This window comes from Oxyura jamaicensis, chromosome 7 (genome assembly GCF_011077185.1).
Source record: "Oxyura jamaicensis isolate SHBP4307 breed ruddy duck chromosome 7, BPBGC_Ojam_1.0, whole genome shotgun sequence".
NCBI lineage: Eukaryota > Metazoa > Chordata > Aves > Anseriformes > Anatidae > Oxyura > Oxyura jamaicensis.
In genome coordinates, this window is record NC_048899.1 from 34159703 (window position 1) to 34186601 (window position 26899).

Consider the following 26899-nt stretch of genomic DNA (forward strand, 5'->3'; position numbering starts at 1 on the left):
GTACATTCGCTCCTCTGGTCTCAGTAGAGTTAATCTAATTTATACATATCACCCCATGAAAAAAAGTAAGTTACCAACAGTGAGCTCAGAAAGACCTCATAGGAGCTAAGGGCCAATTTATAGCCAGCCCAATCGTTTATTTTCTGCAAGACTTCCTCTTTTCAGTACACTCAACTAGATATTTTCCAGATTCCAGTTTTTCATCTTTTGAGATGTGTAAAAATCAATTCATTACTGAATTTGTCTGAAGAAAACTATGTGGAAGGAAAAGCAGGTGTTGAATAAAAGCAACAGCACTCCAAACACATTATTTCAGCTCTTATAAATAACAGTTTCTTATAAATTCACCTATCATTAAGAGATCTCATCTCACTCACCTACCCACAAAAACCCAGTGAAATAAAATTAATAGAATATTATTAAACATTTTAAAGTGAATGAACATTTTAGTATAGGTCATTATTATAATATATATTTTTTTTTCACTAAGTGAGCATTCATTCCAAATATCACAGAAATTGGAATTATAGCTTTATTTTACAAACCTGTTTCGCTGTCTCACACTGAGAATATTTATTTATTTATTTATTGAATGTTTCCTTTCTTTTAGCCTTTTGACTTTTCTGTTGTTCTGTTGTCATCATTTCAACAAATGTGGACATTTTTATGATCTCAATTTGGATTAGTGCTTCTAATATATGTATAAGATTCTGATCTTGCCTAGACTCAGTTATTTCCATTGTTTACTACCACAGTTGCTTTTTCATCCATTCATTTTTTCCTGGCATTCTGAGATTTGCTGTTAACCACCCAACACTCCCTCAGTCACTATGTCTGAAGATTCACGAAAACAGTGCCAATGCAACAGAGAAAAAAATTAATTTTGCAATTTTTATCTTAGCTCAAACTGATGTGATATAGGTACTGAAATTACTAATCTATGGCGGCAAATCTCATATAGCATTATGGTATCTATTTATATGAAGCCAAGAAAAACATTTTGGCTTATTAGAGACTTTAATCACACTTACCCATTTGGATTTTAGAGCATTAATGTCATGCGATAGGTTTTACACAGCTGAATACCTATTAATTGAATACTCTAATTCAGCCTCTAGTTCTGCCTTTTAATGGTTGAAAACCCATTAAAGCACCTATTTCCCTAATAGCTGTGTAGAAAAGTTAATGTTTGTTGCTGTTTCATCCCAGCTGAATCTTCTCATTGTCTTCTGGCTGAGCGCTCTGTTGCTGCACCTTTTGTTTTGAGTTTGGTGCCAGAACACCCTAAAGTGCTTTTTAAGAAGTATTCTGGTAATGGAAATCAAGCATGTTTGCTCTGTGTACAGTATCCATAATAAAGCACTCCTGTAACAGGTTCATCTTAGCACTTACTATTAATCTAATATGATTTATTAGTCTAAAATAATGGCCTGTGGGTCTCTTCTAAGAATAAAAATACTTTACCATAATTAAGGCTAAGCCCTTTGCCTACCCAGCTGTGCAGACTGGATGAAGCTAAACAGGTTCTCAGAAAATTGCACAGGAGGAAGGAAAGCACTTTTCCCCAGCCTGCAGACTTTTATAAAACTCCAGTCCAAGATAAAGCAGACCAAGTTACAGGACAGTTCTCATCAGCTATTAAAATAAATAATTAAATTAAAAAAAAAAAAAAAAAAAAAAGTAGGCTTTTGCACCTGCCAAATTTGCTTTTGACTTCCATGCTGTGATCCTGGAAACAGTGCAGGCAATAGCATCTCACTGAAGAGGTAACTCCATAGGTAGTATTAAGGGACATAGGGCTTATGATTCTTTGTGTTACAGCATTTTTTTTATACATTTAGTAGAACTGACTAAATATCAATGTCTAAATTATGACTAAATACAACTGGCTAAGTTATCAAGGTAGATGATTTTATAACTCCATCTAAATTTGCTTTGCTCTTTTCGAGGCTCTCTAATGTATTACATCTTGACATTTTTTAAAAAATTATTCTAGAGTATGTCAACTCACATCGCTGCTTGGCCTAAAGTCAAACGTAACAAACACTTTGTTAAATAATTGGTCTTAGACTATAGAACAAAGTCATCCATCATCAAGTCATAGGTTTTGTTTTGTTTCCAATAAATTGTTTCAGTGTAATTTCCTTTGGTAATAAATCTTGAATAGCACTGAATATCACAGCACTGAAATTACTGCTTAAATATAGGCTAAATACCTATATCAAAACCAAGCGCTTGCACAGACCTCTTGCTTCCTGTTGAGTGTATAATAGATATGAAATATTTAACACATAAGCCAACTACTGCTTAGATGAAGAAGAAACTTCTCCATTGAACCTGTTATTCCCTGGGTGCTCATTATCAAGTTTGTTGAACTTTCCTCAGAAGCAGCTGGTGCTGGCCTGTGCTCAACAAGACGAACAACAGTCTGGCTTGTCACATTGTAAATAAGTCTCTCGTGTTCGCAGTGGGTCACAAAACAGAAATCAGTTGTTTCATGGTGCAGGAGCCATTGTGTTAGTCATTATTTCAGCCACTGGATAAAATGGCTTCCCTGGGTAAAGAGCCACGCATCTGGTGCCAGGGCTGAACAAATGGGGGATATGACACATCAGTTATGCAAAGAAAACTCAACAGATGTTTCAGGAAAGCATGGCCCATTTTACTGCATGTCTTGATAAATCTAGGAATCTAATTCCTATTAGACTAACCTTCTCTATTATTTATTATTTATTTTGGAAGGTGAACTGATTACTAAATGGTTCAGTTTCACAAAATCATAAAGACACATGAGTCCAAGTAAATCTTAACAATAAATGGGAACATCTTCATCGTGTTATATTTTTTTTCAAACTTTGAGTTTTAAGAGAGCCAAAATGGTTAGAAAAGACAGTCAAACTTTGCTATTTTAATTGAAATTATTGTGAATTTTCCTGATTTTATAAGATGAAATATGAAGAGGATTTTATCAGAAATTTCTCTGAGACTGTCTTGCCAAAGAATGAGTGTAGGTTTAGCAAGGATAGTTTTTTTTTTTTTTTTCTTTTTTTTTTTTCCCTGAAATACAAATGTAGATCCATGCTCTGTTGCCCTAAATTACACTAATACTGCTACCAGAATGTCCCAAAGAGAAAATACAACTCCAGAGAAGTACATAACCATTGGTGAATATACATTGGTGAATATACATAAGAAGTACATAACCATTGGCTCCATTGGTGAATATACAGACACCTGTAAGTGTTTTGAGAGCTTTGGTATTATTCTGGAAGGTGAAGATGAGATATACATGCTATCTGATTGAACAGCATGTCAAGAGCAGTGAATAAAAGCATTGGCTGCTCAAAAAGACTTGTCAGGAATTTCTGGAATACCTGCAGGGTTTCAGCCAGCAATGCTTACAAATTGCAAATGTCATTTTGTGATGGACTGCAAATAATTAAAAATGGCTAAATATACTGCCTGTAAATGGGTTTGTTGAAAACTTTGATCACAGACAGAAATTAATTCTTTTAAAAACCTACTGTTAACAGTAGGTAAAAAGTTAATGAGAAACATGTAAATAATTAATTCTTCCTCTAGAGCCAGAAAAGATTTGTTGTTGCTGCTAATGGACTCACAATATAGGTTGCATTATATTTTCAGAAGTAAACACTGGATTACTTGATCTCCATAGAAAAGAAAATAATTTATTGCACTCATAACTTTATTAAAGTTTGTATTCCCAATAAAGAATATTTTCCCGAGTTAACTAAAGCAGCCATCTTTCATGATATATACAGGATGGCAGACCTAAATTGACACCTCAAAGTAAGCAGCGTACATAAGTCAAAAATACTTTAATAAAACAAAACAAAACAACAACAACAAAAAACTGTTGAAGAAAAATATACAAAAAATGCCTGGCACTTGGTATTTGTGAGAAAGCATTTGCAAAGCACACAAAATTATTTAAGACAATTCAGTGGTAATACTGTCTCCTTCCTTAATATGATGTCCCTCGAATCTGTTATCATCAGGAGAAGTATTATACTTCTCTTACTTACATGTACAGAACATGCAGTCCTCACAGCTTGAAGGTAATTTTGGTCAAAAATGCATACAGGATACCAGGTGTTCAGAAATACCAGTCTGGTTTCAGATGTAGGCATTTCACTACTGAACTGAAAATATAGTCTCTTTACATTATTTGGCAAATATTTTTGCAATATTAGAATAATCTTGCTTTTGACATTATGATATTAAATATGGAATTGATCTCTGTTGTCCTAATAAAATAGTTATTACATGGTTCTGCTAAATTTATAAATTTCATGCAAACTTGCTGTTATGTTGTCCACAGAGTATTAATAACTGAGCTGAGGCAGATGTATATCAAGGAGAATGGAGATACCTCAGCATAAACCAGCAGGTAGCTTGGGGATAGGTAATAGGTTTAAAAACCAAAAATAAAAACAAACATAAAAATTGCCATCTAAATTATTTCTATATAAGATAGACAATCAACTCCTGGTATGGTTTCATTCATGTGTGACAGACACTGATAATATTTAGTCATAATAAATGCACAGGAACTATTGTTGCTTTTGCTACTAACAGAGAAAATGCAACTTGGCTATCTGATGCTATTAATTTTCATTTATATGTAAATGAATAAATATATTAGGAGGTTGGATATTTTCTTTCCAAGAGGGAACATAGGTTTCTCAGGCTGCAGATTTACCATCATTCAACTGTAAAAGTACACATTAAAATTAAATAGAATCTAATCTAAAAGTCACTGAGGGAAAAAAAAAAAAAAAAAAAAAAAAAAAGTATCTCAGATAACTCCTTTCAGCTGTGGTTGCACTGAACTCTGCTGGATAAAGCCCTGGCCAGATCCCTCATCAGGGATGCTGCAGTCACGTACCCATAATGTTGTAGAGCCTGGCCTAAGCCTGTTCTCATCCCCAGCTTTGCATTTATTAGTATTTGCATTAGTTGGGGGGAAATCTCACACAGTTCCAGCAATTCTCCCTCTGCAGAAGGAGGAAATCTCACTGTCTTTTTTTTTCTGAAGGACCATTACTCAGCTTGACTTAAGGGACAGTAGCAGATTGCCACTTTCCCCACATTAAAGCTCATGTGTTTCAGCCTTGTTTCTGACTTCTGTTTCTGACTCACTGAGCTGATCATTAGCAAGTTTCTGGTCATTTGGGCAGGGCTGGCAAAAGTGCTCCATGCAATACCAGTCACACTATCACACTATCCTTGTTTTTGCCTTAGGCTACAGAGAATGATATGCCTTAACTATATTAGCTGAGTTGATGGGCTCATGACTTTTCAGATCACTTTTGCAGAACACCACCTATGTATCAGATATACCCCACATTGCTAGTGGAAATTATTTATATCAGAAATAAGCATGGAAACAGACTACCGTACATGTAATACACACAGCAGCAATAAATCCTACAGCATTTATAGTTCCTGCAAGAACAATTTCTAGGTCTTTTTCACATGCTGTTTCCCACATCTGGCCATGGCATGCATCTCAGCTCATCAGTGGACGTTGCTATTTCTAGGCTTCTGCTTTGCGGGCTTGATGCATGCAACTGCATGTGACTAAGCAACAGATCTGTAAGAGCAAATAATATCAGTCCTGATGGGAATCGAATTAATATATCTTTTTACAGGGCACAGCTGCTGAACTGGTGCTGCTCCCCGCACAGAAACGCTATGAAAAATGTTCCCTATTTCCCTATTCGTGTACATCCACGCAAGACAGTCATTTTTTATTATGTATCTATTTAGCTATGTCTTACATAGAGAGCAGCCTGGAAATTCCTCAGTCAACATGAATAACAAAAATAATGAAGAATTACATAATGAGGGCTTATCAGGTGTGTTCTGGTATGTACCAAAGAAGCTGTGGCTGGGAGTTGTGCACAATTTTCGTCTGCAAGACCTCTCTTTTCGACATATTAACAGGCTGCCCAGTAGATGGTGGTGTTATTTCAACTACTCTGCTCTGCACTCCCCGTGTAGCAGCCAGGCTGCACTGAACAGCGATGAGAAAAGTCACTGTAGGATTTTGCAGCTCTTAGAATTACATTTACAGGTCATTTCCAGCAGCTTCATGGTATTCCTTCTTGTAGTAATAAAGGTTACTGATGTGTATGTTAAATTAAACATTACTACAATTGTCTTGATGAAAATGCTGGTGACATGAGGGAATGCCTCTTCTCACAGGCAAAAGTATTTCTTCGAGGGATCTGATTTCCTGAAATTTCCGTCTTCTACAAGCTGCTATCTGGCCCTGGCCCTGGTCTGGCAGTGTAATTGCCTCCTTATGGGATTGCCAGGCTTCTCCGCAGCTTCTATGGGATAACTTAATTACTTGTGGTCTTTACCAGCAATAACTAATTCCTTTTTCTTTCCATTCTTTGAATTTTTTATTCCTCCTTGTTCCTGTCCCTACTCCCCACCCCGAGCAAATACTTCATCAGATTTGCTGACTTTCTTGCATCCATTTTTTTCAGTCTGGACTGTGTCCTTTCTTTCCCAAGCTACTTCTAGCGAGGCAACAGCTCAGACCCTGGTTATTTGGCAGTCACGGAGTAAGATCCCACTGGGGAGTACTGAACACCCCCGCCAGGCAGCCAGGCACCACTGCTGCCTCATACTGCATCTCCTGGGTGCGTTGCACACCAGGCAGCCTGCACAGCAGACCAGCACCCCCTGGGTGTCACCAATTCCAAACAGCAGCTGTTCACTCTGAGACAGCCTGGCAGTCGTCATGTGGCTGCAAACCTGTCTGCGACAGTGCTCATTCCTGTGAGATGTGCCAAAGGCAGGAGTCAGCCTTTTCTCACCACCCTCTAGGGTCTGACTTCTTCCAGGGAGGAGCATTCCTCCAGTCGCACAGCTCCTTCCCAGCCTTCATACCCATTCCCTGGGATGAAGAGGTGGCTCCAAGTCAGCAGCTCACTTGCAATAGAGTTGGCAACACATCTGCAGCCTCTGACATGTCTGGCATTTTGGGGGCACCCATTATCCAGATACAGCTAAAACCTGTGAGCAGGACCCAACCTTCTCTTTCCAGACTGTTTCCTCAACCACCATGGCCAATGTCACATAATAAGCACGCAATCAAAGGTTTAATGCAGCACTGTAGCCAGGGTTGCAGTTATCCCGAGCAGACAGCTATTCACCTCCATTTAGCCATGCAGAGTCAGGTATAAAAATGTAAGACACATCAGAATGAGACTGCTTGAGAAGTACAGAATATACTTTTTGTAATATAAGGCAATTTAAATGTAAAACATCTGTAATCACAAAAGTGCCTTAAATACAATATTCAAATTTCAGCAATAAAAATGCTGTATCTGACAATGATAAATCAGCACATTAAAAACACGTCACTCAGAGAGCAGATGCTCTTTGCTGGGGAAACAAGGTTTGTAATGTGGAGTTAAAATAGTGGTGACATAAACATGAACAGTCATGCACAGCTGGTCTGTGTCCCCAGCAGTGCCAGGATGGGAGCTGAGGAGGTGCAGAAATGCTTCACGCTGCAGTATGTTGCTATGGACACAATGACTTCTTCACTGGGACTGCCAGGATTGTGTGTTTACAGGGTCGGACCCCTGCTGATCCTAAAATGATGAGAGCTACTTGCTAGTCAAGTGCTAAATTCAATTAAATTGAATAGGAATATTCTAGCTCTTTCTTTCTTGTGTTCCAGGACCCAAATCACTTCACATATTCAAACTATCTAAAATAATTCATAAACTAAACGAGTCTTACATAATTGTCTCAGTGTGCCCTAGTCTGAAATAGACTTTGGATCACATACATCTTTTGGATGACCTTCTACAGGACAAGATTTCTGCACAGATGATAAGAAAGCTGTTTTTCATGCAATCCAAGGAGAAAGAAAATAAGGAAATCTCTCAAAGCAGAAAACAAGCAGTTTCACTGCTTAGAGAAAAAGTACTGATTAAATTTGCTTAAGAGTGGAATTAGTTCACACTGTATGGCGGACATGGAAAATTTTAGTCAGAATGAACTTTAGAGAGCTACATAGGAACTGGGAAATTTCACTCATACAATGCAAAGAACAGGGTCACAAGCTAACTTTCATGGGAATTAGACCTTTAATAATCTGGTCTGTACCTGATTAGAGCAGTGTGCCACATTGCAAGAGGTTTTCATGTCTTTTCTTCCCTTTCTTTAGTTAAGTCTATTTCTAAAACAGATAGAGGGTTTAGATGCCATCAAACAATCTCAGTCACAGAGAACTTAAACATGTAATACAGTGAGCAATCTAACAGGATTATCAAAAAGTAATAGTTAAGGTTTTGTTCTACTAAGTGTTCACCCAGCCTTTTTCAAGTATTTCTAATTACCAAGATTTTAATGGTAACGTTTAACAGCCCCAGAACTCCAGGGTCTTTTAATATCTGCCACAACAGAGCTTTCAATTATCATAATTCTGTCCTTAATTTCCGTCATCATAATTATCCTTCATTACAGCAACATTCTTAAATCTGACTCATCAAAGCAATTTTTTTCCTTGTTTCACTTGACTTACAGCTCAGACTGAGATTTAACCTCCAAAACAGTCATTTTACCCTGTAGTTTCTATGAAAGGAATAATAATAAAAAAAAAAAAAAAAAAAACGCACACTTCTCCACTTTCCTACATGTGGCAGTTATTGTATCAGGGTAGGGGACACACAATATTTTTTTTCAAAACTAAGAGTCAAGGGTTGAATATTTATACTATTTTTGTAATAACAGTGGAAACAGGACAGGACAGAATCTGTCATATTTACAACAGTCATTCACATTATTGCATGCTGACCTTCATAGAACCTAGCATGTCACCAAATAAATAAATAAATAAATTGTTTATAGTAGATAACAGTCAACTCTCTGGTAATCCACCTGTCTTAGAAGAAGCAATCAGTTTGATACGCTATTAATTACATTAAGAAAATACTTGGATAACTATAAGCTACTGATCTTAATTTATTCAAATTACTGATATGCAATTTGCTTTCAAAGCACTTCAACATTTTCACTTGAAAAATGTGACAGCCTCCTGTCAGATCTTCTAGCCTTCACCAGCTCTGACCAAGATCAATTTGATGGCAAAAACAGGATAGAGTCTGTCTTCCACAAAAAAAAAAAAAAAAAAAAAAAAAAAGGCCTTCAAACTCGCTGAAGAAAGGTCACTGTAACCAATAACGCTCTGCTGCACCAGGTCTTTCTAGACCTCACCCTGCACCTACTGAAGTCAATGAGGGCTTTATTGCTGGTTTTGTGGGAACAGATTCCAGCCATCTGTCTCTTTGCCAGCCAGCTTTCAAAGTCCCCTTCTGCAGTACTTCACTGAAGTCAATAACTTAATTTAATAAACTCAGACTACAAAATAAATACTTCTGGCACAAATGCTGCATGCTAAGGGTTTAGGTGTTTTATATTACCTCAAGTACTTCTACAATATTTCCACCCTATAGCAGCCTAAGCCTAGGAAGTTTCTAAATTAAAACAACTATGATAATGTAACTAATACTACACCATAAGGCTTTAAAAGAGAAAAAACTTTGGCAATCTTACCGTCGTTGCCCTATGGGAGGTTGTGATGTGTAAGGGGATTGTGTGATGTAATGGATGAAGCAAGTCCTGGTAGCCAGCTGAGCCTCAGAGTGGCTGTGTAATTTTGGACCAGTGGCTTGACCTTCTTTTGCTTTTCTCAAGCCAGCTGGAAAATTAGAGGCAACAGAGAGCCAGAACAAAATCTGGACTTTGCTTACAGGAGTACCTTGAGGAAGGTAAATTGCAGAAATATGATTTTGTCATAAAAGTTTTGGTCAGCACTGTAACATGTACTACACATGCAAAAAATTGTATATATACAGAGTCCAATATAAATTTATGAGATTTATAAATGCATTCCTTCATTTTTTTCATTTATTTTTTTTTTTCCACTAGAGAACTTCTTGCAAGCACTCAAAATCTACAGATAATAAAGTACAGTCCATACTCAATTGCTAATTAATTTAAGACCTTCTTTTTACATTTTTATTAATTTTAATGCAGCTGGTTAGTGGGCAAAAGACATGATTTATATAAAGGCTGCAGTTAGCTCATCACAAGGGTTTTAAATTGTCTGCTTTAACACTAAGGTCCTGCACACAGCAGTGAAGGAGACCTAGAAAACTAGCTTTTCCTCTCCTGTCTTTATGTCTGCTCTTATTAATCCTGTGTTGACCACAGTCTGGACAGGAGAGGGGAGAGTCATTCCCTTTATACCACAGCTACTGCTCAGGTAATTAAGACTCTCCTGAGTGATTCAACCCGGGAAGTGTAAATGTTTTCAACCTGAAATGGGCACTGAATCCAGTTCTTCATATTTCCTTGACAAACCTGGATCTCTTTGGGCACTTTGTCCCTATTCTGATTTTAATGTGGCTAATGTCATTTGCACACCAGTGATCAGCTCTGCCTATCTCCTCTAAGGTGGCTCTGGAGTGCTCCAAAACTTGTGTCAGCTCACCTTCATTTCCCTGCCAGGCTGAGCATAGAGCTGAGGCTGCCCAACAATCTCACCTGCCTCTACAGCAGAAATCAGCTGCAGCAGCTCTTCCAGAGACGATAAACATTTGGCCACAGCTGATCTGATCTGGTCTTGGTGATGATCCTGCTTCAAGCAGTATGGAGTAGGTGACCTTCTGGTGTCCCTTCAACTAGCATTTCTAAGCTCCCCTGGTCCTGCCCGATCAGTGGTACAAAATTGGCCTAGGCATGATGGCATCATCTTTGAGAATGGGCTAGAGCCAGGCCCTAGGTGCCTCATTAGCCCATTTAAGAGATTGGCCTGGGCACTCAGATGTCCTCAGGCATTCACTTTGATTTTCATTTGCCCATGCACTCTTCTGTGTGAGAAGCTCTGGGTCTGGGTCTTACTCCTATCTCCTTTCTAAGTGCCTTTGATCCAAATTATGAAACAGAGGTAAATGGGAGATGATGGAACATATTTATAAAATGAATTGTGGATATTATATATTTTTAAACTAAGATGATGGTTTAATTTCACAAGCTTTTCTTTCTGTTAACTGTTCCTGAGCTGCTGCCAATGCAAGATGAGCAGCTTGACAGCATTTTTGTTCTTTTCATTAAAACTCTTCCAGTTATCACATATGCAGCAGTAGAATATTAGAGCTGAAATCTACCTTTACCAGATCAACACAGTTTGATTTAAAGTCTGTATGTAGCTACTCACAACTATATACTTTTAAAATAAATAAACAAAAATACAAGTAAAAATAAATTACAACATAAAAATATGTTAGAGTGACTGGAAATAACTCAAATAATGTATGAGGTTATCAGTAATGTCACACATACATGTGTGATATCAAAAAAGAAAGAAGTAATTACAAGGCAGAACTTAAATAATACTACTGTACTGGGAAATCGCACCCCTTATATTCTACTGAAATCTAAAGAGAAGATTAACATCTTTATTCCCTGGTGACATTTTGAGAACCAGCCCACAAACAAGCTGGAGATCCCTCACAGCTTATTATTGCTAAGAATTATCAAGATTAAAGTAAATTTATGGACATAAAATGGTAAGCATATGCATGTGGTTGACTTTAGATGCTTGTTTTCATGCAGTTCTAGCATAAGTGCTCTTATGTCCATGAAGATAGTATGTATATTCACAAGATCATGACTTCATTGTTACCCATTTAAAACCTTTATAAACAATTAGCAAATCTACCTTTAGATAATGAGGTGACAAAATGTGTTTTGCATCTAGCTGTTCTCTGGACTAACTTTGTACTGGAACTTTCACAATGTAAATGAATATTTAATTAAAAAATAATCTTAATAAAGCTTTAAAAATACTTCCTGACAAAAATTTTGTTCACACTATGTTATTAATTACTCTCCAACTTGGATTGCTAATAGTAGCATGCTGGATTTCAGTGATGATCAAGGGAAGTAGTAGAAAGTAGTGTCCCAAGCTAAAGTTAATTTATAAACAGGTTGTATCTATCTTGGATACATTATCAGACCTGTCCAAGCACTGCAGTGCACTACTTCAGTGATGGAACATCTGCCATTCAGCATGCTCTACCTAATATCTTCTGTATGGCGGAAGAAAAAAAAAAAAAGTAATTCTTAAGTAATTCTTTGCTTAGCCTATACTACAGAACAATCAGTTGCTCATTTGAAAAATGTTTACATTTTAGATGTCCTTCACATCTGGAATTTCTATTTCATCTGGTGGAACATAATCAGTTCATTTTGTGCAAGCTGTAACTGAAGCTCCCAGAAGAGCCTAGCAGACAAATTCTACTAGAGAATAAAAATTTGGCTATGCACAGAGAGTTGACTTTGGGCTTGAGTTACCTTTACAAATAAAAGTGCATATTTCAAACTCTGCTAGCACATACAGAATTGGCTGGCAATTATGCATCCCCTGACAAGGTTATACATCTTCAGACATATAACAGTATAGCTAACCGTTTTCTGGGGAAACAACAAATATATTAAGCATGCTTATTTAAAACTATTTGCTTATCATTAGTGACAGTCTAATCACACCATCATTTAATCTAGCAGAATAATATAAAAAGACCCATGGCAGGTTGGTAAAATGTAACAGCAAAAGCTCAGCAAGAGATCTTCTCTGTAGTTTGATTACAATAGTTTATTGACCTAGCATAAAAAAACACTAGAGAGAATGGATAACATCCATCCTGCTCACTTTTCATTTAGCATAAGACCATTTTGCCTATTGTTTCCTCAATATCTTGTGTACTCTAGTCTGCAGTGTTCCTAACTATGAGACTTCTCAAATAATTTAGGAACAAAATAGATCTTACTGGTAAAATGTTCTCTTTCCTATGTATTTGTATTTGTCAGAAATTTCACTCTTCTCTTATTAACAAGAAGTGAAAAAATATAAAAATTAAATATGCTTTTCTTCACAGGGCTTTTTATTAAATACAGTGGAAACAAGATTTTTTTTTTAAAGTTCTTACTGAAATTCAAATTTTGTTATAGACATATTTGTTAACATTTAGATAGTTTCATGGATAAAGAAAATCATTATAAACACAAATATGTCAACAGTCACAGGCTAACCAGACCTGCCCTTGACTGACTGATGGAAAGTTGTTCTGCTTTGGTAAATATTAAAAGTAGAATTTGAAAAACACTAATTAATGTGCACAGCCCCTACTGATGCTCAGAAGGACATGACTTTCAAGGTCACTTAGCCATTTTTAATTATTTCATTCTTAGTCTTTAACAGGAGATTCACGTCACCACAGTATTCAAGAATAAATGATGTGCCATATATAAGAAATTACCCTAATGACTGAAGATCAAAAAAAATCAAAATTCATTGTGTTTAACTATTTAATACCTCTCATCAGATGTGTCTTCAGTAGAGACTTGCCTGGCATTGGGACAGAGGATCCAAGCATTGCTTGGATGCTGTTCCCTGCATAGCTGGGGAGAAAGAAGAGCACGGTGAATACAAAACAGCTAATCTTTTACTGACTTCAGAGTGTTTTGGCCTGGGTATAAAGTGAACCATCACTATAAAGAATAATGTAAATAAGATGTGATTTAACTATACAGAAAATAACATATATAATTCTTTAGTAATAACAACAGACTGAATGACTGCTTGTAGAAGTACTTTTGTTATGATCAGCAGAAGAGTGAAAATGAGTGTCCCAGAATGGATTCCTTTTCCGCTTGATATTGGATGTAAAAAGCACAACCTGTCCTTCTCCGGGGAACAGTAGACTGTTTGTTTGTTTTTAAGGGAAAAAGCCGTAAGACAATAAAGGGGAATCATATAATCTGCCAGTAGTGCAAACAGCAAAAGCTGGACATGTACAACACATAATACTTCATAAGCTGACAACTGATACAGATAAATGCCGTAAGACCATACGTCTGTCCTCTCATTGCTCGTCTCACTCTTGACTAAAAAAATGCACTCTGGTTATGAGAATCATAGAGATTCTTGTCCTGATGCAGTGGAGAGTCAGTCACAGGGGAAACTTTGTGCTATAACAAAGATTTAATGAAGAAGAAAGATTTTCATCATAATTAACATAAGAAGAAAAATCAGTTCTGTGAGTAGCAGGAGGCTTTTTGAAGCTGGAGACATCGAAATATTGGTTCATCCATATGATGTAAGCAGATAAAATCCTGACATGGAAACAGCTCTTGTTGAAATGAACTGCCCTGTGTCTTGTCTTAAAAAGAGGATTCAAGACCTATTTCCAGCTTTGCCACTAGCAGCCACCGTGACCCAGGGTGTCACCCACATCCCCTGCATCTCGGTTCTCAGCTATGAAAAATGGGTTAATAACAACTATCTCACAAGGAAGCTGTGAGCTTGCATTTTTCAGTTAGATTGGGGATGGTGAGGAAGTGCAGTGAGGTAATTGATTGATACTGGCTAAGTGCTTGGAATGCAAATATCACGTAGTCTTATTTTATTCAGACTTTCTTATCTTTAATTTCCCATTTACAAAGCAGTGAGCATGTGGTGATTTTCTTAGTTATGAAAGGTATTTTTTAAGGAAGTTTACAAGAAGTAACATATCAAATGGTCTGAAAAGGGTGGATGCATTTTGCTTCTCTTATATTAGCTATTTGCAGCTTTTACCCCTGAAGTTTCAAAAGTCAAAAAAAAAGACATACAAATGTCTCTTTGCCTTTGAAAACATTTGCAAGACTATAGCTTGATCTTCTTCTCCTCATATTAAACAGCCTGATCAGTTTTGGTGACTTTCATTCATTTCTTAATCTTGTGCTTTCATCAGTTTTAGTTTTTCATTTTATCTTTGATCTTTTCCCCTCTAAGTGCACACACTCGTCTCTCACTTCCCCTCTCCCTCTGGAGGTATTAAACATATTGCCTCAATCCTGTGCAGCAGCTCAAGGTCAAAGTCTTGCAATTCCCATGACTTGCCATATGTTTCGCAATTCCTTGTGTCCCTGGAAATGGCAACACTGCATGCTGAGGTAGGATGCCAGAAGCTGTAATCACAAAAGCTTTTTTGAGATGAACCAATGATATGCCAAAACACACCAAAGATGGGACAGGAGTCCTATTAGCAGTAGCATGCCACTAGTGCTGGAGTTGGTGGCCCCCGTATTCACAAAAGATTTTATTTTGTTTTCTAATCTGTTGAACAGTCTTAAAAGTGACCTGGCTGGTGCTTCAGTTCACAGGTATGGTTGTTATTAAAACAAATACAGGAATTACTGTTTTCATTAGTCAATTATTGAATCATACACTCCTCCTGGATAGACATTTTGCAGGCAGGATTGCATTCATACAACAGGACTAAATTGTAGATCACGTTCAATTTCTTTTGATGTACTGTCTTGCTTTCTGAAGGATGTAGCATTTCTTTTTGACGAGGTAGAACAAAACTGTAAGGGTTTAACCAAGACACCTTTATAGCATTAGTAACATAAAAGATCATTTTAAATGCCACACTCTTTTGTGACCCTGATTCAAAGACATAGTAAAAAACCTATCTGCTGTAATTATATGCATCGCCACACTGAAGTGCATTGAGTCTTTGTAAGAGTTTGTGATTTCCATTGTATTTTCAAGCTCCAGAAATCTGAAGTTCTAACAACAATTGTGCAAGTATTTTGCTTTTGGTTTCAGATTGTGATGTTGCTTTTGTTAAATGGAAGTCCTTCTGAGACAGTTGTGTTCCTGCTCTAATAAGCTCTGCAGTTGCTTGTTTCCATCAAACAGCTTTCTCTGTGTTGGTGCAATTGAGCTTTCTTCCAGTTCAGGAGCACTACCAGACAGAGACTGGTTAAAAGTAGTTCTGACATGCATGAAATTCTGACTCTTCCGCATGTCACTAATCATTTTATTTGGTCTTTAAGATGAAGGGTCATTGTACAATGTTGTTCCAGAAGGCTTCAAAGCCACTGATCAAGAAATATGAATCCATCACAGTGTGTAATTGGGTGTGAAGTGTCATCCTCCCACAACAGACAGTGTGGCAATATCAAAAAGGATGCACTTCCACTTAAATAGTCATCATATCAAGATCTTATCTTTTTGGTAACACAGCTTTTACAAACTGAGAATGTGGAAGATAATTTGACAAAGCTGCTGGAAAAGGGTAAGATCAACCCTTGAATGCATTGCACAAACTTTCATGGTACTGAAAGTCTTCTCCATTATTAAAATAGATGCACTTATGCTCACAGTGTTGAGTAGCCAAGTACTCACCAAATCAAAGCCACTACATAGCAGTCAACACAAGTTACCAAGCTGCCAGTTTTCAGAAGGATTTTGGTGAAGGTTCATCAACTGTTCATCCTGTTATGGTGGACAAAGGAATATTTGAATTGCCCAGCTGCCAGGGGGTAGAGCACTGTCACAACAGGGAGAAGGAGTTGGGTTCATTCAGACTGGAAGGGTTTCTTGGGAGGGGAGTCCTCCTGGTTTTCTGAGAAGCTCTGAAGTTCTTTCTGCTATAAAGATTCTAATTAATGTTTTGATCTTCTTAGGCATGTTCAGACGTTTGTGTCATACTGGACTCCCTCTTTTATGCACTGTTCTGCTGCATTGTCTAATGCAGCTAATGAAGACAAACAGTATGTAAGTACCCCATATTATTCCCTCTCTTTATCCCCTTTCTTTGTTCATCTCTGCCTGTGAGATTTGCAGAGGATGGATTGCATTTCTGAAGTGCTCAGAAAACATCACTCTTGGAGGTAGTGCCACCACAAATAAAATAGACTAAGAATGGAACAGCCCAATATACTTTATTGGCCCCCTTTAGTCAAAAGGATGTGCATGAAGAAATCATACATACAGATGATTTCAGAAACTAGAACATAGATTTGCCTTCTAAACCAAGTGTGTTTATAAATATTTGAAGTTGCATTCAGTTGGTCTGCATCTTTTTAAATATATCTTGAATTCTTTTATAGAACTAACCAGGTCAAGTATGGTTAAAGATCACTCCCTTCTATATTTTTCTCATTATTTTTTTGACAAAATATTATCACACAAGCTATGGCAGTGCATGGCAAGCTTTATTTAACAGAGTTTTACAACAGATTTGCTGACAGGCTCTTAGTTAGTGCAGCACTAGCCAACAGAGCTACAATAAAGAGCTTTATCTGGGATTAAAGCTTCTGGAATTACTCATTAATTGGATTAATGAACTGTAATTCATCACGCATGTCAATCCTGCTTTAGTCTAACTCCTGCTTCCACTCTCCTTGTAACATTCATCCAAGAAAGACCTCTGTTCCAGGAAAGATCAAGAACAATGTTAAGACTTCCATGATTTCACATTCATTTTAAATCTCTAATGTGAAAAAAATTCCCTTTATTCTTTCCCCGAAAGCCTCTGTAACTTTTCTGTATGTAATATTTAGAGTATTTCAGGTATCTTTAAAACTTCTCATTTCAGAGCTCAGGTATAATGCTTATCTCAGTGTATTTTTTTTTTTTTTTTTTTAGATTTTAAGGCTGTAGAATTTTCTTCATCAGGTTATTTAAAAAAACAAAATACTGAAAGTGTTTAGATGAGGTTTTATTTTATTTTAATTTAATTTTGTGAAATGCAGTTATTTCTATTAAAATACTTACTCAAGTATAATGAGAAAGAGACTCAAGACTTCTGGTAGTTTGTGATTAAAAATCTTTGGAAAACACAGTCAACTTTTTATTTCCTCCCATTTTTTCCTTACATGCTGATAAATGATCTAAAGTATTAAAATGTCTTTTTTAGCTTTTTACTTCACATAAACTATTTCATTTGCACCTTCAAAGGATGAGTCTTTATTGAATATACAGAATATGCACTGCTCCAGCGATGGCACTCTGAAACAGTAACATTAGCCCTGCTCAGCTGTCAAAAGCTGAAAAACAGATTCTGCAGATATCAGTCCTCTGGAGTTGCTAATAAATTGCCTCAGAGCCTGGTTACAGAAGAATATGTGCATGGCAGGAAGTCAGAATTTGAAATGAAAATGTTTCTGAAGTTTGGAAGTTACCTAATCACACATCTTCCCATTTGCTCTGTGTGTGTCGAAGCCCCTTGGCCTGAAGCTCGGAAGGGTAAGGAGCTCTCTGCTTTCATATCTTGGTGGAGAGAAAGAACCGTTTCATCTGCATATCCCAGCGATTCTCAGTTTTCAGCAGACAGAAGTTCCTGAGGGAAAGGAGCTATCTACTCCCATTTATTTGTAAGAGTAGAAGTCAAACATGGTCACAGAGACGGTTTAATGTATATATACTTTCTATACAGAGCATTTGCAGTGAAACGGTAGGACTCACCCTACCTGAAAGAAGTGCAGAATAGACTGAAGAGTGGAGCAAAAAAGAGCTTCTGCTATTTCATATCAAGGAGCTTTTCCTCTGCTCCTGGCCCCTCTCTGTTGGCAGGAGGATGCTTTGATGGGAGGCGGTGAAAGCCTACGCCTCGCTGAGATGCATTGTACAGCCCTTCTGCGGGGGGATGGAGGAGTTGGGCCCACTTGGAGAGACCGTGCAGCTCAGCTGCAGGATGTGATCACATTTTTATAGCTGGATCTCACCTGGAGAGAGGGCCCAGCTCAAAAAATGGACTGGAAGACAGGCCAGTCTGATTTCACCCAGACTCTGGTAGTATAATATTCCCCAGCACTGAGGGAGGGATGTAGGTTAACAGAGGAAGAAGGAGGGGGAAATGATACCCAAAGTGACATTTTTCCACAGGCTGTTTGCTTGGGCTGGGGGAATTGAGTTAATTAGATACTGACAGTGTTTCTGTGAGTGAATACATTGCTTAACATTAAGAGAAATAACTTTTATAAGGAAAGGTAATATCTCTTATTAAAACAACTAATATAATTAGAAAGCAGATATGCTTTCAGGTCAGACTCCTTTAGTCCGTCTGACAAGAAGAACCAAAATTATGTCTAATGTAGATCAGAGCCAACATAATGCAGTCTAATTGCTTTAATCACTTTGTAGCAGAGAAGTGAGCTAGCACCTCAGAGCATCAGGCGACAGGGTCTGGCACCTTAGTTTAGGAATAGGAAAATTCTTGGTGTTGTAGGAAAGATAAGAGGAGGATTATAATGTACTGTAAAATGAGCTTTTAAAGATTTGTTTAAAACAATTGACTTCTAAGCTTTTAGTTATTGGCTTATCTTTTGAAGGTATTTTTATGGGTGTCCAATGAGGACCCACTCTGAGAGATTAAAGATAGAGCATATCTTTAGAGGAGATGCTCTTCCACTGAAAAAAGTAGGAATTGCAATTCATATGGCATTGATGTATTCCTAACAGACACGATTGTTGTTTTTGCAACCAGAAATATCCCTTGTTTTGAACACAGACTAAGGATGGGATTTATATCACTGAAATTTAGCTGTCTTATAGAAAATAGCCACCACCAATGTTCCTTCAATGATCAGTTACATCAAATGCACTCTTTCAGAGAAGAATTCATGTCACTGCTGGGGGGTCTGATTTTGGATTATCTGGATGCATTTGATAGAAAACTATTCTAATTCATTAACTGTCAGGTCAGCTACAGCACCCTACACAGGGACAATGCCTCAGGGAAGCCCCAGCTGTGGACAGGAAAAACAGAGGTTACCCAGCCTACTGTATCTTGGTACTTCTGATAGTTTTTAAGTTGAATCAGCTTTTTCAGGTGGGAAAACAGAGAGCAGCAAGTTTTAACCAGGTACCTTAGCTTTATAGCAATGACAAGTTTAGTGCAATTATTTCACTCTTTGTAAGCAGAATTTGGCAAAATACCATTAATCCCAGGAATTCACAAAGGATGCCCAAGCCAGAAATGGTTTTCTTTTAAAGAGGTCACCTTGCTGTTTGAATCTGGACATTGCTGTTAACAGTATCTAGCAGAAGGATTTAAAAAGGTTTAAACTAAAGGCAAAGAGACGTTAAAATAATTTGAAATAAAAATTATGTTTGTTTGTTTTGGTGATGGTGGTGGTTTGTTTTTTTTATACTAGGATAAAATGAATTGGACTGCAGATGTGGAGCATCTACTTGATCCTTCTTTCAGAAGGCATGGTGGAAAAGTACCACTGCTCAGAGATTTCTTTACATGGGTAGAAGGCAGAAATGAGCACAAGGAACCAATATGATCTCTTATATGTAAGAGACTGCTCTTTTAATATAGAGACTGTTTGTCAATTTTTCTTCATCCTGGAGAGAAATTCCTGGGATGGTAACCTACAAATGTTCCCATGCCATGGACAAAGACAAAGGAGAATGCCTAGTGATCCTGTGAAAACCAGCTTCTTTCTGTGCAGATTACCCCCCCCCCCCCCCCCCCCCCCCCGCCCCCTCCTTGCAGAAAAACACAAGAATCACTGCTAACTTCTGATATTTAACTGCAAATGAACTCAGATGCATGGCTGGTCTGTCCAGTTTAGGTTGCACAAATCACCTAATATGCAAATTGCAATCAGTCTGTTTTTTATAACTGTAACTATAATCTTGATTTCCTTGTTTGAGGAGCAAAATGATACATCAAATAGATGTGTGGTTTGCTTTAATTTATCCAGTACGTAGGATATTAGACATACAGATTTATGCCATCAGTTATGCCAGCTTCCTCATGACAAGAGCCAACACTGATTTCATGTTAAGGTGAAGCATTGTGTGGGCTGCAGTCAGGATGTATATGTCTGAGCTACTGAAGGCCCACAGACATTAAAAGCTGTCTACGGCTACTGATAACAGTATCAGACAACCTCATTTATGAGCTGCCTTTTGGAGTCTGCAGCCTCCAGGGTCTGTCTCTGATTCTATCCACGCCAGCAGCAACTTGGTGTGTGTCCATGAAGCAGCTGATGAAAAACTTCAATTACCCAAGGCAAAACTGTCTACATTGACCTCAGAATTTGAGCAATTTGCAAAGCGTTTAACACACAGAATCCAGGCTGTGGAATGTGACAATGAGCAAACACTCTGTAGAAACACCACTTTGTGCATTAATGTGCCTGGAGGGGTGAGTGTGTTACATTGAATGTATATTCCAGGGGGAACGGTTCTTAGGAGAAAACCAGGGTGACACACCTCAAGGCTTGAGCCCTAATGCTGGCACATCTCCATCCCGTTTTTAAGTGTTATCTCTTCTGAAATCTTCACACAACACAAGCATAGATTTTCTTACTTCAAGATAAAACTTATTCTCAGAAATTTGTCTTTTCCTTTATTCAAAACAGACTTTTGGGGCTTTTTTTTTTTTTTTTTTTTTTTTAATACTACAATATACATGCAATATGTTCTACATCTATTGCAATTGTGTTATTTGTTGTTAAACCAGGTATGTATTGATACCCTTCTGCTCCTGTACCATCTTTACTCTGAATTTTGTTCTGTGCTTCACAGAGCCCTGGTTCTCCATTTTATGGGCAACTCCCAAGCAAATGACAACACTTTACTCACATTTTAGGATGTAGATTGAGAGTTAACATTGCTTTACTGAAAAATCTCACATCTTCCACTGTTGTAGAGATTTTCTTCAACATAGCTGACTGATTCAAACTGAATATTTTCAGATGGAAGCCACAAAAACCATCACAGTCTTCTGTTCAGTGTAAAACTCAATGCCTGAACCCCAGGAAATTATCATTTAAAATATCAGCACTGTCTATAATGAAAACTGAATTTTCAACTGTTCCAAGTTGCAACTTAGAAAGGGATTTTTCTGGAGTTTTGAGAATACTGTAGTGTATGTGGAGGGGGGAACATAATTATATATATAAATTAATGTGCAGAAGTATAAATTATATTGCATTCTTATGTTATTAACACTTGATGAGTGAATTACCCTACCAGGAAGCTGACAGTTTCTGCACAAATGTAAAAAAATATGTGAACCTAGCAAATAAAATCTGATTTTCTAATACTGCACAAGATAAATTATGATATGTAGTTTTACAAAAGGGTGAATGCCAAAATATTAAAGAAAAAGTTTATTACAGATAATTGCTTGCTCTGTTTATGCTGTTTCTGTAGAACTTGGATAAGCAATTTAGGTTAGGGAGATTTATAACTGTTTTCATGAAGATGTATGAAACTAAAAAATTGCACACCTTTTAAATCCACCTATAAATCATTTTATACATTTAATTTCTTCTGTATAAGTTTTATGGGTTCATATATAAAATACAAGTTAAAATTGCTACATGCTTTCAGATGAACAAGCTATTGCATTTCTTTTCACCTTTTCATGATTACTGTAGGTATTCTCTTCAAGTAGAATACATAAAATTTCCCATAGGTTACTTAATATTAAATATTTAATGACTGTTATAATTCTGCATTTAAAAATATTTTCATAGGGATGTCAGTGATGGTTGCTGCATACGTTTCTTCTCAATAGGACTACTAGCAATATGTCCATTAGTTTGGAAATCGGAGTAACAGTGAGCTAGCACTGGACAAAAACTCTCCAAAGATGACCACAAGGCAATTGCCAAAGCAAAGTAAAACCAGCTGAGGCAGTAAAACCCAAGCAGTGCTAAGGCTCAGTGCTTCTGGGCTGGGGTAAAGCCTTCTAGTAGAAACCCCAAACTATTTTCTGAGCATAGTCCCATACCAAGGCTGGCTGATCCCTGCCCTCGAGGAAAGCTCTAGAGACCAGGGGATGCTGGAACCACTGCTCGAAGACTCCTCTTCAGATCCATTAACTCCTTTGGCAAGACATGGTAAAATCACTCTTTTGTTAGCGAGACTCCCTTGATTTATTTGCAAGCAAGTGGCCAGCACTGAGGGTTTTTCTTCTCCCTGCCCTTGGTAGCTCATGCTGTCCTGGTCTCCTCCCTCCTTGTCTTACCCAGCTGGTGCTGGAGTAGGGCCAGACACACTTCTGTGAAGCTCATGGAGGTTTTGCTGTAATTTCACAGGAAACAGGACCTTAAATTGTGAAATCCTCTAGGGAGTTTTCTGAAACCAGCTAGGTTGCAGCATGACTGTGTCACTTCTATGGCAACGACATGACGTTGTTCACTTCTAATTGTTTTGACTGCTTATTCATCCGAGTGGATTATTATGCACATTTGTGCTCTGCAAGAACCCATTTCTGAAAAAAAAAATACTGGCAAGGAAAATAGATTTAAAATGTCCTTTTAACGTTACTTTCTCTAGATAGGCCAAATGCATATGGAAAAAAGTTAGATGATCTTTTGTGTTTTCATTTTTCGTAACAATAGAAGAAAAATCTGACTTCAGAAATGGGGAGATCTGATCATTGAGGAGCCTTTTAAAGCATAACTTGTTTTTTTTTGTTGTTGTTGTTTTTTTTTTTTTTTAAGAGATGAAGTAGAACTAAGATGTCAATTTTCCCCAAATATCTATAGAAGATATCCAAAGAGAAAGTTTCAGTTAAGGCAAATTTAGCATAACTTCTAAGCATAAAAACAAGTGGAGAAATTATTTTCATTCTTTGGTCAGAACTCTTGTTTTCACTCAACAAGGGTACAGTTTTATCTGACTGTGAAAAACCCTGATACCGTGAGTACAAGTATAGTGATAAGAAAAACAGCATGAGCTGCGCTTTGCTACTTGACTTCAAGGTGAAGTTGCATAGTGTCTAAGCATGTCCTTCACATTTTACCTTTTGTCTGTCTTAGTTATGTTACCTGGTCTTTCCCTATGCTCCTTTTGGATTTTCCTTCTCTTTTTACTGTGTACATCCACGTGACTTTGATGGTCATTGCGTGTGTACAGTATACAAAACTGATAATGCAAGATATTCCTCATTTCTGTGAAGGAGGTCTCCAGGTCCTCCGTTGCTTGCTCCAGGACATAATATTGGCTCTAACTGGTGCACCTGGATTCCTATTTCCTTTCATCCTCCACAGAACTCAGAGTCCTTGTGGGTTATGTAAAGATTTTTCAAAAGACTTAACAAGGTTATTGCTACTAAAGTGCTTATATCTCAGAGGACCAAGGAAAAGAAATATGCAGTTTAAGCCACAGAAATTTAGGTAATCTTCTTGGAGAGGGGATCCTTCAGACTGCATTTAGGTATCTGGGACAGCTACCATGATGATATGCAGCCATTATCAATCCACTGCAACCTGTTTTAAACACAGCAAGGCTTCAATTATAAATTACTTACTTGTTTCTATATTGTATTAAATGGTAGTTAAGAAGTTCAAAGCCTTTTCATTACTACTGCAAAATTTATCTGTGGGGACATTAGAATAAAAAGTACTTACTTGCTTTGTGACTTAAATTGCACCACTGTGGGGTATCAGCTTGCATTTTAAAGCAGTAAATTCACAAAATTACATTATGTTTATAGTTGTCATCAAAATATAAAAAGGAACATTAATCTTCTCAAATTTAATTTTGCTTGGGTTTTAATTCTATTGCTTATTACCAGAGGGATTTATAGAATTTTCTCTTAATATCTTCTCTCACTTCACAAAGTTTATGTTTGAAAAAATGATATGCTATAGTACTGAAGTAATTTTCTAGCTGATAGTTTTAGTATTGGCCTCTTATTCTCTAATAATTTACATACAAGTATTAGGGTACTCCATATTCGTACCAGTTCAATAGAAATTTTATGCCTGCAATATTTCAGCCCTCAGCTGAAACACAAGGCTGGGATTGTCTCTGAGTGGGGAAGAGGTTTCAGTTTCCCAGGTACAGAACCAGTTTCTCACAGCTCTGCTCTGATCAGAGGTGGAACCAGACACCCTACTGAGAAATGATGCTCTGCTATTTCTTTTAGCTGACGTGAGTTCTTTATTCCTTTTTCAGCAAACTTTACCTTTCCATCTCTTTCTGGTAATAAATCTCTTAGTACATGGGCTGAGGCTTGCTGAGGTTTCACACATCCCTACCTGCCTCTCAGCTGCACGAATGAAGGGACAGAACAACCTAGTATCCATCCCCCTTTGGGCGAACAGTACCACTCTGTATAAATTTAGTTCAGAATAAATATTAACTTGTTAATAACAAATACAAGTATCAACTTGCCCTCTATGAGGAAAAATGGTCAGATCATTTTTCCTCCATTTCTTTTCATAGGCAAACATTTTATTGAGCAGATGGGAGTCTGACTCCAGGATCAGAAGAGATACAAAAAATACAATATCCCTGAACATAGCTGTCTTGTTCACACTGATATGAGAGAAGCTGATTTTGCCCCACAGTTTTGAAGACTTGCATGAGGTGCAAGGTGAGAAAGGTGCCTTGTGTGTAACATGGCAGATGCATATTTATTTCTTACTTCACTGGCTGGCTGTGGGAAGAGGAGATAAAGTAAGAAGAGATGCTACAAGAAAACTGTATTCTTGCCTAGAGCTCAAAATGCTTCTGTATAACAGTGTGGGCTTGTTTTGTTTTTGAGTTTCTTAATAAAATGAAAAGAATAACCTGAGAATCAGTGAGAAATGACTTACACCTGTGACCTCTTTCGCTGCAAGGTGCCCAGGGTAGCCCCCATGAACCCCACTCCTTCATGGGAACCACCTCAATTTTCTATGATTTCTGGAATTGATTGTACTTTGTTGGTAGCCATGAGGGTGAGGAAGTCAACTACTGCTGAAATGACCATTTGGGGCAAATTTCTCAGATTGGAAATTGCTACAAACATCCAAGATCACAGAGAAATTTATCTTTTATCTCTAAATCATACACTTTTCGTCATTGCCTTCCCCAATTTCCCTTGCCTGAATTTTTATGGTCTGTATTTTAGTTGTTCTGAGACAACAGCAGTTCCTACATTATGAAGCACTTGCACACAGGGCAGGTTAGGCCATCATATGTTTCCTTGGGTATGTTGCTTTCTCCATTTTGTTCTATCAAAGCAAATTACAGCCCCAGTTTCCAAAAGGGATGCTTCACAACGCTTTCTAACCTGACTGAAGAGAAGCAAACAGTTAATAGGGACACACTCATTTAGATCTTTTTACTGGTCCTTATGGGAAGACAATGAATTACTTCAGATATCAAAATCTCAAAAATGCAACTGAGACACTACTTTAATAGAAGTCAGACTTTATAAATATTCCATATGCCTGGGATTTATATTGCATTTCTGTATTTTTTCAGGCTGCTGTTATCTATTTTTATTATGAGCTTTATTCTATCAGCAGCTCTGATATCTCCAGTAAAAAGTTTATTTAACAAAACAAATCCAAAAAGGTTTTCATTGAAGTTAGTGTATTTTTGGGCTGTCAGTTATTCTTATTTCTAGTCATGATTTATTGCCTGTTTGTCACTTGTAGTCTACAGATTATACTTATCAGTAAACAAATACCTGCCTTTTATTACAGTTTAAGCATGTCAAGGGTGTTTTTTGCTTTCCATTAGTGTCATACAAGTCATTTCTGAATATCCTGAACCTCTAGGTTGTCGTTTCATAGGATGTTTTGTGACACCCCCATTGACATTGTTGAAGTTATAGCTATGATATGTATTATATTAGTTTCTAATTCATGTATGTCTGACTGAAGGTACCAATATAAAGAAACTGCTATGGGTGGGTTGATTGGAATTAAGATGGTTTGAGGTCAAGTGTAAATTCAAAATTAAGAAAAATGTGGTTAATTTCAGAGTTTCAAGAGTTCTTTATTATTATTGTTATTATTATTATTATTATCTTCTAGACTCTGTGCTAGGGAGGGAAACTAAAGGGGGAAAGAACTTGTCTTAGAAAGTCTTTCTACTTACCTGCCCACATTGGTTAGAGCACTCACACAGTGCGGAGGAGGCATTTGGATGGGGCAGTATCCTTCATATGCATTTCAGAGGTACTAAATAAATAATACATCCATTACTAATATCTCAGCAGGCTGATCTTTCACCCTTCTGTCCTAGTCTCCGGGAAGC

General features: G+C 37.3%; 1 long non-coding RNA gene across 1 annotated transcript in view; it reads left to right on the forward strand.

The window, feature by feature from the left end:
* LOC118169748 overlaps nt 1-25416 on the forward strand; it is a 188960-nt gene extending 163544 nt beyond the window's left edge. The window contains exon 10 of the long non-coding RNA XR_004752258.1: nt 25094-25416. This is a non-coding gene — a long non-coding RNA (uncharacterized LOC118169748). The remainder of the gene's footprint in view (nt 1-25093) is intronic.
* The last annotated feature ends 1483 nt before the right edge of the window (nt 25417-26899 follow it).